The sequence below is a fragment of the Corvus brachyrhynchos genome, unplaced genomic scaffold (genome assembly GCF_000691975.1).
Source record: "Corvus brachyrhynchos isolate BGI_N302 unplaced genomic scaffold, ASM69197v1 scaffold565, whole genome shotgun sequence".
Taxonomy (NCBI): domain Eukaryota; kingdom Metazoa; phylum Chordata; class Aves; order Passeriformes; family Corvidae; genus Corvus; species Corvus brachyrhynchos.
In genome coordinates this window covers 59,801-75,305 of record NW_008237911.1, presented here as the reverse complement: position 1 = coordinate 75,305, position 15,505 = coordinate 59,801, and the positions used below count along the sequence as shown (strand labels likewise).

The 15,505-nt window shown below is 37.3% G+C and overlaps 1 long non-coding RNA gene across 1 annotated transcript in view; it reads right to left on the bottom strand.

Moving 5' to 3' along the window:
• Positions 1-891: 891 nt before the first annotated feature.
• Positions 892-15,505, bottom strand: part of LOC108446446 — a 17,231-nt gene continuing 2,617 nt past the window's right edge. The window contains exons 2-3 of the long non-coding RNA XR_001861620.1: positions 9,200-9,274; positions 892-970 (exon numbers count right to left, since the gene is read on the bottom strand). This is a non-coding gene — a long non-coding RNA (uncharacterized LOC108446446). The remainder of the gene's footprint in view (positions 971-9,199; positions 9,275-15,505) is intronic.

Genomic DNA, 15,505 nt, shown 5'->3' with positions numbered 1-15,505 from the left:
TTGGTACAGAGAAAAAAATCTGGAGACTCCTTCATTTCATTTCTGTTACAACAAAGTCAGCTGTGTCTGTGCCTTGTTACCCAGATTTTGAAAACCATTTTCCATATAAACAAGATAAAGTTGAAGTACTACATCTCCAAGCAGTGAAGGCCCTGATTAGATGAGTTTTCAGGACACACTTGCCATAATTGGAACTGAAGATCTATTTTGGGGTAAATTTTTATCTCTGCAGCAAAGTAAATGTTATGTTCAAGTTTAAACATGCAAATAAAAGCAGCCTGGGATTAGGCAGCATGGAATGCAGGTATTTGTCAGTGAATAACTAAATGATGAAAATGCTTAGCACCTCTGGGTATAAAAATTCAATTTTTGTCCCAATTACTCATTTGATGGTGCTCTTTCTTATGCTACCTCATGTCAGAGGGGTAGAGCTGTGGTTCCATGGATCTGGGAGAAAGGCTCATGAACAACTTTAAGCCAGCAGAGGAATTCTCTCCTGCTTGTTCTTTCCTGCTGGGCTGACAGTTACCTCCTCAGCAAATTGGATCAGCAAATGCATCTGCTCTTTTGCTATATTTTGTTGGGTTGGGTTTTTTTGTTGTTTTTAAAAGGAGGAAGGGAAAGTAAAGGGAGAAAAGCATAAGTAAAGACCATCAATAAAAAAATTACTCCCTGAAAAAGATGTTTAGCTTCATTTCAGAGTGAGTATTTCCAGTTTTATAAATTAGTATTTAAATTCTGATCGTTTCTTCTTTCAAGCATCCTTTTCATTTATTATTTCCAAACCATTGTTAATTTGACTCCTGTTTTTTGTAAGCATAAATCACCAGCAAGTTCCAGATGTAGAAAGATTTGGAAAAACTTTAAATGAGGCAATAAATACCAGCTATGTTCCAATATTATTTTCACTTCTTATTTCATCTTTATTTTCTTCCAGCAGCCACAAATGAAAGCATGACCATGGGATAACCTGTAGAATCATAGAATCTGATGAGTTTTGAAGTAGCAGCTTCAAGAGACAAAATTCAGCAGTAATTTTATGCAAGTTAAAGACACTTGAGGTACATTGGATCTGCAACAGGATAACACCTCCCAGGCTTCCCCATTGGCGCCCAAGCCCTGGCACAAAATAAATATAAATAAAAGTCTTGCTCCTCTGTGATACAGACCATACATAAAACATATGAGGGCATTAAAATGATCTGTAAGGTCATATTTTGGTGTGCTATAACCAGGCATCACCTGGTTACCATTTCACATTTTAAAGGTACAATATTTAAATCTTCTATGCCTTTTCAGTATGACATTTCCTTCCAACATTGAAAAGGCAGTGGATGAGTCTTATCTCACCTTAAATTGTGAAGGAAACACACCATACACACTACCCACTAGAACGTACATCTGCAATAACAAAATAAAACTTTTCATGAAGTTGCAAGTCTCATTCCACTCTTAATGAAGACCCTTTTCTCTTTAATTTGAAAGTAAATAACACAGATATGTTTTGGTAAATACCATACTTTAGATGCACGTGGGTTTTTGTACATTTGCTTCCTTTTACATATGGCTGGGTTCAGCTCCCCAAGAGCTGTTGTGAATTTACCCAGCCAGTCAACAAAAATGATAAAATGTGAGTTATCTGATTAACCACAAGTATGCACGGCGGTTCGAATTGAGAATATTCATGATCAATCAACCCAGCCAATTGTATCTGGGAAAAGCTGTTAATAAAAGATATTTGAAGAGATGAACTCCAGGAAATTGTGATCTGTTTGTGGTGATTCCAGAAGTAGAAAAGAGGGACTAAAATAACTCGATACACTACTCTAGCCAGATTATTCTCTCTGCTCCACTGAACACCCGTAAGCACAGTCAGCTATTAAATTAGCACTGCTAAGCTCTGCTATTTGTGTTGGCTATTTTTATACACAGCAGACAATAATCATTACTTATTCAGAGCCTAGGCTTTAACACCAGGTGTGATTTTGTCATCAGGGGATCTATTTTTCTACTTTTCAGAGTTTTCATCCACATCAGTTTCCATCCCCACCAGCACCACCTATTTCTCTCCTGAGGGTTGTGTGGTGAATGCTGATTCCAGGCTCAGCGTGGTGCACGGTGCTTGATTTGCACTGATTGTCAGAAATTGTCACACACAGACTTCTGCAGGGATGTGCAATGAAAATGTGATTTTGGTTATGTCCCTTGCATTAGAGATCACCTCTAATTTTCTGTTATACATCATCCATACCCTTCCCAAAGAAAGGCAAATCTCTGCTTAAAGTGTTGGTTCCTCAAAAATCTACCTGGAATAATGAAAGAAATGTATTCACTGTATTTACTCTCAAAACATCACACAAAAGAAGCAAATTTTTTTCCCTATACTAATGAAAAATGCTCAGCTAATAAAAAGCTTGATTACATGCTGTAAAGGGCTGACTTTCTGCTTTGCTATTCAGCTATTCAAACAGAAATAACGTTGCAAAACCTTAAGAACTAAAACCAAGAAAGAAATAACAAAACTTCTGCACACTTTTTTAGAGAGACCCCAGTTTGGAGAGAGTTGCAGATGAACACAAACTCCTGCTACAGGCATTTTTGGGAAAAAGACAAATAAACAAACAAAGCTACACATGACTCTCTTTGACAGATTTCTTTTTCAGCTTAATGAACTTAAGTGCAACCAGATGAAGCAAAAACATGCATTTTTTTCTCCCCAAAAAACATGAGAAGATCCATTTCCTTTCATGTGAGACTTTTAGTCCAACCTGAAGCAAACACAGAGCTGAGCTCTAAGTATTCACTTCTATAAAATCCTATTAACAAATACAAAGCAACTTGGGAATATTACTCCAGTGATAGATTGCAACTTTCAAACTAGTCTAGAGTAGCAATTCTGTAAAAATGACACCAGTTTTAACTGCATAAAATAGATTTTTTTAAAAAATACTTCAGTCAGCAAGCAGTCAGGGATGTGGGAATACCCTCATATTTACAAAATTTCCCTTCCTATTGCAAGCACCAAGGGATAACTTGGACTGTAAACAGGGAACTCCAGAAACACTGAAAATGGAATTCCAAAATACACTTATGACTTGAATGTTTGAAAACATAGCTATAAAAAACCCCCACCCAAATACAGTTCAAATAGCAGCTTCTGTACTTTACCTCAGTTTTGATCTCCAGGCTGAGGATGGCTTGACTAATACAAGGCAAGAGAATGTAGAGCATTCCCATTTTTGTATGTCCTGTGATACTCACAAACATTAGAGAAATGCTCAAGAAAGCAGAATTAATATTTTCTATCCTCCACGGACATGAGGGGGTTTTATTGTTGTTGATTGTGGTGTCTGTTGCTGTTAACAACATTAATAACTCAGTAATTCTCCTGGCCTCCTACAACTGTCTTGAGAGTATTGAAAAACTCAGAAATGTGAGAAAACTTACAAATAACTTTATGGTGATTATTTTATCCAGACCTTAACAAGACTGGTTAGGGTGCGTGCTACAAAATATTACCGTAGTTTGCTTGGTAGTGTTTGCAAGATGTGATGGCACAGAAGGCTCAAGTCATGAATTTGAATTCCTTGGTGATAATTTGGTCTCTTTCTGCTTTGTGTATCATCCTAATCCTATGGAAATTAGATGGTTTCTGTTCTAGTGAACATCAGAATCCACACCTGAATAAGTATTTTTACAAGTTTACAAAAGTAAAGCAGGGCACAGTGCGCACAACGGGAAACCCCAACTTTATCAATTTGCTCTGACAGCTCTGCTTTACTCTCATGGAAACATTTTGCTTCACATTTTTACTGCACACATCCTATATGAATGATGAGAAATCAGCATCCACGTAGATCTTAAAACCTGTAGTCAACTATTTAGAAATATTAACCACCATTTAAATGAACTTGCTTGTTCTGCAACAAAATCCCACAGCATTCAGAAACAGCAAACAGAAACAAGCACTCAGGCCAAGAGAGAAAAGGAATCATATGATTGAAAAATATTTGCTATGTTACACTGCAGTATCCATGTTCCTATTCTACCCCTCACATTTTTAAAGTCCTCAAGAAGTTTCTGTAGAGGCACCCATGCTGCATCTATTTTGCACCAGGTGTGGAAAAAACTGACACATTTTGCTTTTTCCCAGCAGCATCAATCACTAAAGTCTTAGTGCTACACTCTCAGCACGTGTTCAGTCACCCAGATAACTTCACCACTGAAAAAGAGGGAAGTGATCCAGCAGCGCTGCAATATGGAACATACCCTGCTGTACTTGGCCCCTTCAGGTCTGTTGCCCAGATGAAAGGTACAAGTAAAGTCACCTTTTTTAAGCAAATGGGCATATTTCTCTTCTGTATATTGACATCTACTCTGTGCAGCCCATAGCTATGTATGAAAATAATCCCTTTTGAAAAATAGCAGTTTAGTGCATAAAGGATTACTCTCTACCAAAATTTCCCCTACTCATCCAAATTGTACCTGTGGCTTATTGACAGTGCCTTTTACTGCCGTGCATAAATCACCCAGTGAAGAGGCAGGGTTGTGTCAAAATAATGCATCTCTTCAGCAACATAATATGGATCTGCATATCTGTGAAAACTTAACAGGATAAATAAATGATCACTTTTAGCTGTCCATGTTCTCTCAGATCTACACAAAGAAATGGCTGATGAGGAGCAGCTCATCACCTGCCTTCAGCTTGATTTATGGGCAAACTTTTTTCTTCATTTTTCTGTCCAGAAAGATGTTGGAACCTCCTCAGGTGTTTTTGAGGCTCAGCTAGACAAAGCCACAGCTGAGCTAGTCTGCCCATTGGTGACAGTCCTGAACTGAGCATATGGCTGGACTGGCACAGGTCCCTTCCACTCAATGTTTCTGGGATTTTCCATTATGGAACCAGTCTCATATGTGAACTGGAAGCTAACATCATATTTCTTATGCTTTCTGTTCTAGCACAGCATAATTTTCCTTTCTAGATACCTTTGCCCATACTAAGGTTCCTCTTTGTAAAAATAATTGCATCACTTCCTTCTGAACAAAAAGTTATTTGTTGAGCTGCCATGACTTGCAGAATTACAAAACTAAAATCGTAAAAGCTTAAGGAATTTCCTCCTTTTTTAAGACAACCTCATCTGGGAGGACTGTAGCAGAAGTGAATGCAGAAAACCCAGACTGGTCTGACCTTTAGAATCTCAGAGTGTTTAAGGTGTGCCAGTTGAATTGATTTCCTATGTCTCTCATACTGTATTTCCCCTACACTGGCAAACAGGACACTGGGCTGATTCATGAGAGCCTCTATTTGCATGTTAAACTTATTGGCTTTGGCTGGCTCAGCTTCTGTCAGTAATGCTCAACAAAATATATTCACACTCTGTTCCCCCTCTTGAGTTCTCCATGTGAGAGAAAATATACACACCCCTATATTTACTTGCTCTGCATTTACTGCATTCTGATTTTAATGCTTTTACTATGAAAATTGGGGAAACCAGTGCACAAACTTTTAGAAAAAAACCTTGATTCATGACTGATAACTGCTGACTCATCCTGTGCTGTCACACCTTCTGTCAACATTTCTCTTCCTTGCAGGGGAGAACCAGTCCTTAATTTTCTTCTTCCTTGGGTTTCCTCATGGTTTATTGCACTTGCTTCTTTGTAGGACCACAGCTCTGCTAGATCTTTTTCACATATTGCATTTTAGTTATTTTACTAATTTTCAGTGTTAGTTTTCTTCACAAACATCCTCATTTTCCTGCTTATTTGGAGCTAAACATCTGTGTGTCTTACCTGCTCAGTGCAGAGTATCATTTCTACAGCACTAAAATTTATATCTGAAAACAATTAAGCAAGAGTTTTCCTCAATTTGTTGTGGCTGAACTTAATTTCTTGAACTACTGGTTGTATTAACATTCCCAGCAATTTAAACCACCTAACTTGGTATCCCGTCTGCCACTGGAAGTATCTAAAGCACTACAAAGAACTACTAAAAATTAAGAAATTTTCTGTAGCAAACTAAGTGAAAGCAACTGAGTTAAATAATTAAATGCTCTACTTCATTAAGCTCTTCATAGAATTAATTTTACGACTTGAAAATTTATTCTTTCCACAAGATAAAAAAGCAAAGCAATAGAAATGATAACTGTGTTGTGCATGTGATTACAACAATGGCATTCAGCTGCCGAAATAGATGCATTTAATGCTATTTTAGATGATCCCAAGATGTATATTGGGACAGCACACACGGTTGAGGGCCCCCACACTTCCAGAGCAGCACCTGAATGCTGCTAAAGAAATGTCAGATCAGTGTGATTTGACAGCTGAATCACTCCTTAAAAGTCTAATTATTTTTTAGAAGTGTGCACACACACACACATATATATATATATAAAAATCAGTAGTGCTACAAATCTTAAGCCCATACAATATCCTAGAAACGTAATTAAGAGTCAAAATTTTCAACATTTTAGCCTAGCTTATGACAGAAAACAATGGAAGCCTCTCAATATTCCTTCATGGAACAGAAATCCAAATTTGGCTCTCCCTGTCACTATATTTATATTATTTTACTGCCTAAGATTAATGGAGCATAGAGTGGAGGCTGAGATTCCTGTCTCTGCCATCCCTTTTAAAATCACTCTCCTTCCAAAATGCTTAAAATTTTTGTGCTGAAACGTTCACTCATTTGACATCATCATACATAAAGATTTATGTTAATGAAAAATTGATTACATATTCATGGAGCTGTAGTGTGAGAGCTGCAGAGAAACTTTAGAGGCTTTTAGAAGAGTGCACTGATTTCTGTGATTTCTGTGACCACAGCACATGACTTTCCTTTTTGGCAATATTAGGGGCTTTTTAGAAATTATGGTAAGCTATCATTGCTTACTGACATTTGTGGGTTTATTCAACCATCTTAACTCAGTCTGACTGCTCAAAAAGTTGCAGACAGGAATTAATTTCAAACTTGGCTTTAAAGCTGGATGCAGATTCTTAACGTAACAGGACTAATACTACTCCTGCCGTCATCATGACTCTTAATAGAGTTTAATTAATTGGATATAAACATTAAAATTATGAATATTACCCCCAAATAATGTTCAGCTAGTACTAATTATCTGAATATTTAAGTATTCGGTTTCCCAATGAGCCAAGTCATGACTTTGGATGGCATAAAAACCAAAGCAGCAGCATTGGAATCACTCAAGGATAAAAAGTATGAGACCAGAATCAGATCATTTATCTAGAAATGTTACAAGGAAACTTCCATCTTAAGAATTTCAGTTTGAGAAGTCTTCCAACTGCTCCCATTAACAAACAATTCATTACTAGAGGCAGCAATAAGACAAAAACTCTGAATCCATTCACATTTTCCAGGAAAAACAACTTACTACTAGCACTGCATAAAAGACACATGGCCTCTATAAAGCAAAATTTTATTCAGACTCATGTAAAACTCATCTGAATGACTGATGTACTGAAGAGCTAGATTTCATTTTAGATAAATTTGCTGTTGTTTTTAGGATTAATTTTAGTAGATGTGCCATAACTAGTAGTTACTAACTGCAAGGAATACATTGCATATGTATTTCCTTCATTAACTGTTTCTAAGATATCAAAAAAGGATATAAGGATTCTAGCCTATGTGGATCACTAACATGATCAATTGCATTATAAGTGAAAATTTCATTGTTATTTTTGATTCTTCATGTTTTAGATTAATGGGGATTCAAAGGTTGTTAAATCTCCTGCATTCATTAGGTTTTCAGTAAGTGGAAAATTCTCACTGGCATTACACTAATGAAGTACCCTTAAAGTCAGCTGGTATAAATTGTCAATGTGGCACATAATGACTTGACTCAAATACATCAAGAGGTTTAAATTCATGGAAAATTCCATAAGAACCCTTTCTAAGTTTTTAATCAATTTAGTCCAAACCATTTTTTCCCCCTTTCAATTGCCAAGTTGCAGCTTAATTAAAAAGGATCGAATTTTTGAGAATTTATCCACAAAAAGGGATTTCATACAAACAAGTCAAGCCTTGTGGTCTTGCTTTTGTCTTAGTAAAGTTCGTATTCACATTTAGTTCCATCAAATAAAATTGCCAAAATACCAGCTCTGTGTTTCTTTCCTTTTGAGTACCTGAGTTCACAACCAGTAGCGTTTTTTACCAGAAACCCCCACTATTTATATCCAAAACAAATCTGTGCAGATTGATTTACTTCTAAAGCAAAGGCCAACAAGTAAAATTAGAAAAAAGCAAGGATAGAGATCAGCGAGTAATGTCACTCAGAAAAAATCCTGCAGCCATGGAAAAAACAAAAACCCAAAAAACCCAAACCAAACCAGAACCAAGCAAACAAAAACAAAAACAAACAAAAAACCCAAAAAACAAACAAAGCCAAAACAAACCCCCAACCCACCCCAAAACCATAAAAACCCACTCAGAAATCTGATGTGTACTTGCAGTATAACGTGATGTTTGTCAGCACACATTTTTTACAGAGATGTTTATGAAGAAATGCTGACATGTTCCCTAAGAGCAGCAGCAAAATGATGAAAATAATGAACAACAGTAGATGCAGCCATTAGCTTTTTTATCCCATTTATGCCAGGAAAACTTGCCTATTTCCCTTGCAAAACGAGACACGGGCTACGTCTACACCACAGTCAGCAGCATGAGTGCAGCAAATGCGTCCTCACATGGATAAATTGAAGACATCTAGCTCAAGTATTGGCAAGAGAAAAGAAAAGAAAACAAACCACCACCACATAAATATGTGGCCTAATTATCCTGAGTCCCGGCTGGAACCTCCTTGTTGATATCTGGACTGACTGGATTGATGCAGGACTTCAGTGTTTTCCATGTCCCATCGAAACCAGCAGGCCTACTTTAAATTAGAAGCCTGCCCTGAACTAGAAATAGCTTTTCAGTGCTAATTAAAATATTCTGACCAGGTGGCTTGGAGCTAAATGTTGCAGCTCACTGCAAGAAAGTCAGCTCAGCTGGAGGGCAGAGTCCAAGCATCAGGGCCTGGAGGTTATCAGAGCCAAAGCAGGTAAAAAAGGATGTTCTGGGCTCATCCAGGTTGTGATTGTGAGAAACCACAATGGAACTGCACATCTGTCCCCAAAAACACATCAGATCCTAACAGATGAGAATTCACCCTTGCAGCAAAGGAGGTACAACAGTACTTACACAGGCTCTCAGTTAAATATTCTTGTGTGAAGATCAGGGCTCCTCACAATAAACAGCCTTCTGATGTTTTCAAACCTGAATTAAATATTTTATCCATTAGAAAAAAAGAAAAAAACAGCACAGCTTTACAGCAGAATAGAATTCTGTTCATCAGCTTAAAGATAGACTTCATTTTCACTCACTCAAGTGAATTTCACCTACAATTTGGTATCATACAGCTCATAAATCACTTAAGCCTAAAATATTTTATAGACCTGCATTTGTCCTCTGAGCAGATGATCCAGGAATGCAAATACAAAGATTTGGAAATCCCTGTATAAGACTGGTGATGAAAAATTATGTATCTCCTCACCTATTTCGTTTTCCTGGGATATTCCACCTCTAGGGAAAACTTGCCTACTATACTTTCTCTGAGATTCCTTCCAAATAAAAGAATCAAAAGGAGTCTTTTTGAGAAGGGGGATAACTTCAGCTGGCCTGTTTCAAGTTAATGATTTCACCTGGAATGAGAATAATATTCTTCCTGAAGAAAGACTTACCTGACATTCAGAATGAGAGCTTTCAAGTGGCCAGGAGCTAAAATCACACAGTGAAATGACTGGAATATATGGTTGGAAACAAAAAGTGCCCCCTGTTTACATAAACAGGCTTGAACTACAAGCAGGTTTTTTCAATTAATACTGTCACTTTGCCAAACACTCATGAAATTTGGCAGAAAACATTGATTCACCAAACCCATGTGAAATCTGTCCCTGGAAAACACAATGCATAATAACAGTCATGGCAGAAAAACGCTGAAGCACACAAGGGTCTGCAGGAATTTTCAGCACTGATCAATGATAGCCAGAAGAAAAGAAAGAAGAGAGAATATAAACTGTTAAGAATATTAAGCTCAAAATGAGATTACTTTGCAGATCTGGTAAATTTAGAGTACCCTAAAGCAGAAAGAGCATGCAGAGAGGCTCGGCACTGAGCTAGTCTTTCTGCTTTATCAAACTGAAAGAACATTCGGCTTGTCCATCTCAGGAGTCCTCAAATATGTTAAAGTTAGTGGCCAGTTATCAATCCACTCACACACCCACCCCAAAGAGCAATCACCAGACGAAATATTTAGCAAATGACTGCCTTCAAACAACATTTTGACTAGGAAAAGCAGTGCCAGAAGGATGAAAGGCCCAGACAAGTGTAGGATGACTGCAGTACATGAAACACCACTATGTTCTGATAGCCAGAGCATTTTGCTCTAATAATGTTGAGAAAACAGAATTTAACAGGTGACATCCAGCAAATACATAATCAGGGAATGCTTAAGTGGCTTGGGATTTGGAAGGCAGTTACTTCAGGAATAAGTTAACTGTTTATGCAGTAGAGTTAAAAATACGTTAAGAAGAGGGTGTAGAATGACTTGCTAGATGTCTTCAGTAATATTTCAGCAGGTACCACACAAATAGTTTTGTTAGTATTGGCAAAACTAAATAAACCCTGAGGAGAAGTATGATTGGAAAAAGCAAACCTTGTGGTGTAAAATAAACATCCACGTCAAAATCAAGTACCAAGCTCACTCAGATTCCTGACAGGAGTCAAGAGCAATGAATTGGCAGCCTCACTGTTTATACTGCTCCAACTCTTCTGTGACTTTAAAGGAAATTTCTTTTTTAGCTTATGCTGAGACCTTGAGGCAGGAAATTCTCCGTCCTACTGACGTTCAGCTGTAGAAATGATGGCAGCTCATCCATTGTATATCTCACCCATCCTATATTCCAACATCAAGGTGATAAAAGATGATTCACCAAAGCAAGAGTTTGTGGTGATTTTTTTTTGTGGTTGATTTGGAATCTAAAAGTACAAATGCGAGAAAAGACTTTGAGCACAAAGTTCAGGATTCTAATTTTAAATTATCCAAGAGATATAAAAAAATTAACGCTCCATGAGATGAAGCTGTGGATTTATATGCCAGCCTGGAGAAGCTAATCCACACCAAACCAGCAGGGATGACTGTGGAGAGGAGAAAATAACACATTCTTGTTATCAGCCTTAACACAAGCTTACAATTTTTGTGCCTTGTCCTCATCCAGATTTTCAAAAATCTCCTTCTGAGATGTTGCTTCGTGTAATTCAAATACTAATTACAGGCTTTGAAGGATTTTGAGGTGCTGGAGAGTTTCCCTTAAAAATGAGTTCAAATTCTAGGGATTTTACAATATTTTCTGGGATTCTTGAATGAAAATAAGTCCTAGATACAGAAATAAAACAGACAATTGTGCAAGGTTACATGAGTGAAGACTACGTGAAGAGCAGAGTGTTTCCACTGCCTTCAGTAGAACTAGACTTAGAAAAACCAGAGAAAAAGAAAAAAATCAAAAATCCCCAAATCAGGCAAGCTGCCTTGTCATCTCCTGCTGTGCTGGCAGGCAAAGTCCAGTGTGACAAATAGCATCCTTCCTAACACAGTTATTATGTCTGGTAGGGTACTCACTCTCTCTTCTAAATCATACCAGTAATGCCAGTAGGAGTTATTGACTAAACCACATTTGCTGAGACTTACTTGGTTGTCAATAGTATTGAAAGGAAATTTTAAAAAGTATATCCATGTAGCACTTTATGGTTGTGAGGGATTTTTCTGATTTAAAATTATATATAGCTGTGGCAGGCTTTGCATCCAGGATGTGGTTTAGATGTGTCTGGAAATCTAAATTAAAAAGGCAGCCTAAGAGCACCCAGCAAAAATTGGGCACATTGAAAGTACTAAAATTCAACAGAATGAATTTTCCCTCGTTAGTGTTATTGACTTCTCCTACCAATAAAATCTCCCTCCGTTGCATGAATATGATTTACATTCAGAAAGTTCTGATTAGATGTGTATCTCATGTTCTCCACTAAGTTACAATTTCTCTAAAACATTTCATGGCTGCTGTGAAGAGATTCATTGTGGATATTGGACAACAGTGGAAATTGCTGCATAAAGATTACATTAATCGTGAAATCATCAGGCATTAATTCTACCAGCTACTCAAGAGGCCAATATTTCTCCTATGTGGTTAGGGAAGGACAGTGAAGGTTGCCAAGCTTATCAGAAAGTCAAAAAATAAACTGGGACTAGAATTTGACGACTATGACAACCAGTCAGCTGGAAATTTCCACAGGACTCAATAATGTCAGAGTTCTGACAAAAAAAAAAGAGCAGTAAACACTCCATCTGCCCTCACTGCACCATCTGCATAAGGACTGATGAAGTTTCTCAACAATGCCTAATTTTTGATAGGGGTCTTTTGAATTTTTGTCCCCCCACAGTGAAATATTAGAGAATTCCAGCATAAATGAACATATTCTTTAAGTGTATCAACACAAGAAGGCTTTCCCAGCAAATGCAGAAGGCTCATTCCTTAAAGGAGGAATTAACTCTTTGCCATTATGCCTCTCCATTGTTGGCTGGGGATTTTCTATATGAAAACATTGTGAGAGAGGAGAAGACAGTCTTAAACTACAGACATTCCTTCTTTCCTGTCTTCTTGGTGTCTTTAAGTGAAGTCCTGATGTGAGCTCAGTTGAAGTTTCAGTACTGAGTGAAATAAACGCAGTTTATATGCAGCATAATGCCAAAGACTCATCTGGAAGACGAACAATTTTTTTCACTCAAAACCCTCTTTTTGAGCCACATGGGTAATGCTCCAAGTGTTATGTTAAGCAACCATTATTCTAAGAGAGCCAGCATTAAGGATCCTGAGCTTAAACTGTCACTTCTTGAGGCAGATTTATGGCTTATGACAGTAATTGCTCACACCAAAGGAGCGAGCTGGTGCTCCATCCACAAAGAGATGTTGCCATTAGATGAGGGTAGGGATCTGATAATGCTTGGGTTTTACTACTAGAAAATTACCTTTCATTTAAGTTTAAAAAGAAAAAAAAAAAGCATACTGTAAACAAACAGGCACTTGTGTGTGTAAGCAAATATAAATGCTGGTGGTTTTGTTCAGCTTTGGTTTTTCTAAAGGAACCTGAAGCATGGCGCACTTATTCCTCTGTGCTTGACTTTGTGTTGCTTCAAATGAACTGGTTAAATCTTAATTTATTTTGTGTTGCCTGAGTACATGTGCTCATTACAAGTGTTAAAAAAAAAAGTGAATGTAAAAGCAAGGCAAACAAAACATCTGTGAGAAGGAACATAAATCTTGTGTCTGTAAATTGCTGGATTGGGATCTTTGGAAAAGGCAAAGGCCAACTCTGTGCACCCAGAAAGTCAGTTTTGAAATTTTAATATGGACTATTGAACAAGGAAAAATAGGAAGGCTTCCTGATTGTGAAGCTACGTATTAACAAAAATAGATAAAACGAGGTCCCATCTCCAATTCTCTCTCCATTTTAGGTTTAAAGATCTTTTCCTAACATTGCAATATGTCCTCCCTCAGAAAACAGAATAAGCAAAAAAATAAAACAGCTTTATAAAGTCTACTGTCTGCTATGTTTTTCCAGGTTCTGCTCTGCCAGTAAATCCAAGCATGATCTGAATAGCAACAGCAAGTTTATGGACAATGAATAATAGCATGACATAGCTAATTAATGCTATTTCAGTCGAGACTGTTTAAACAATCAAGCCTAATTGTGCTAAACAATGTGATGGGTTTATATGGACAGCAGTGAATGAGCAAATCCAATGGAGATTTAAAGCTAAATCCAGACTAATTTATGCTTTACGGGTATAACAAACTCAACCAAGTACTTTCATTACTTACATCTCTGGGTGGTTCTGCTTTCTTTCCTAAAAAACCCACAAAAACAACACCACACACTCACACACACAAAAAAAAAACAAGCACAAAACCAAACACAACATCCTCCACCAAACATATCCATTATGCCTTGTTTGGACAGATTTTCTGTCACCAGCTTAAAATCAAAAAAATAAGTACATGCCATTGATTGTACAGAGCAGCTCAGCTGCTGAAGGTGCAAAGATTCTTCCTGGATATTTATGCCTCTCTTAGGCAGAAATCTTGAATCTGGGTAGGTTCTTCCTTATCACCTTGTGGCTACTCTTGATATGGTGGGGTAAATAAAGCCCCTTATTCTGATCAGTCTCTGACATGATCAGAGTTCTGGATGTGTTTTAAATAAAGAGAAATCAAAATAATCAAAACTGATCACCTGCAAGCAGTCCAGTTTCATTTTGTTTACATCAAAGCAAAGGGCCAATCCTACTGTACTCCAAAGATTCCTTAATGGGGAAATGGTGATGGGGAAAGGTGTGAAAAGAGAGAAAGACAGAGCAAGGACAAAGCTGAAAGGTACAGAGCAGTCAAAAGCAGTTTTGTCTGTGTTGAATTCATACCCTCTGTGAATTCCTAATTTTATCTTTCCTCCTGCCAAACCATCCAAGCTCCATCACTACAGCAGCAGGTCATGAGTGTTCATCTTCCAACACCAATATCTAATTTCTTCAAATTTGGCTTTGAAATCACTTAAAGATGGGCCATGGTCCCAGCCCAACTCTCTGCACAGTGACAATACATTGTGACTCTCACCTGACATTGGTTCATGGTCTTGCCAGGTAGAACCCATCTTCTCCATCACAAAGTCAAGGGCAGTATTGGACAACCAAAAATATGGAGACCAATGGAATTAATGGCTAACTTTATATTAGGAAAGGAATTATTGCTGAGTAACGTAAATTTCAGATCTGAAATAGACATATCTATGTCATTTTATACCACACGTCAATCTGAAGCATTACCATTAACAGGTAAACCATTAAAGTACACAAAACTCCTACAAAGTGTTTTATTGCCCTAAGAGATTTATTCAATATTTAAAGAGACTTATTACCTTTCTCTACCTTACTTTCTTTTTAGTCAGTCAGTTTAAGCACAAATCTAGTTAAATGTGCATTTAATCTTCATTATATCAAGATAAAGCTGGTAGTAATTGTCCTTCCAATCAAACCACATAATAAAGCTCTGCAGGATTTCTCTTCTGCAATACTTGGGTTGGGCAGTAATTTATGTCACTTTTGCTACTTGGGTTCTTCTCCATAATGAGATTTTTAAGTGTCCTACCTGACATTTACATTCCTGATGAGATTTCCACACCTCTGCTGGGGTCCATAAAGACCAGTATTAATAGCTCAAGCTGTTTTACGGAATTAAAAAAGTTCAAATTTACTTTTGTATTATGGCCAAGTATAATAGCACCTTCCAGTTCAAATATACTAAACACACATGACTATAAAGTGCTTCAGAGTTAAACACATTTAACTTGCCCACAGTAGAAAACAACTATTACATTTGTTGACTGTGTTAGCAGTTTTTCCCT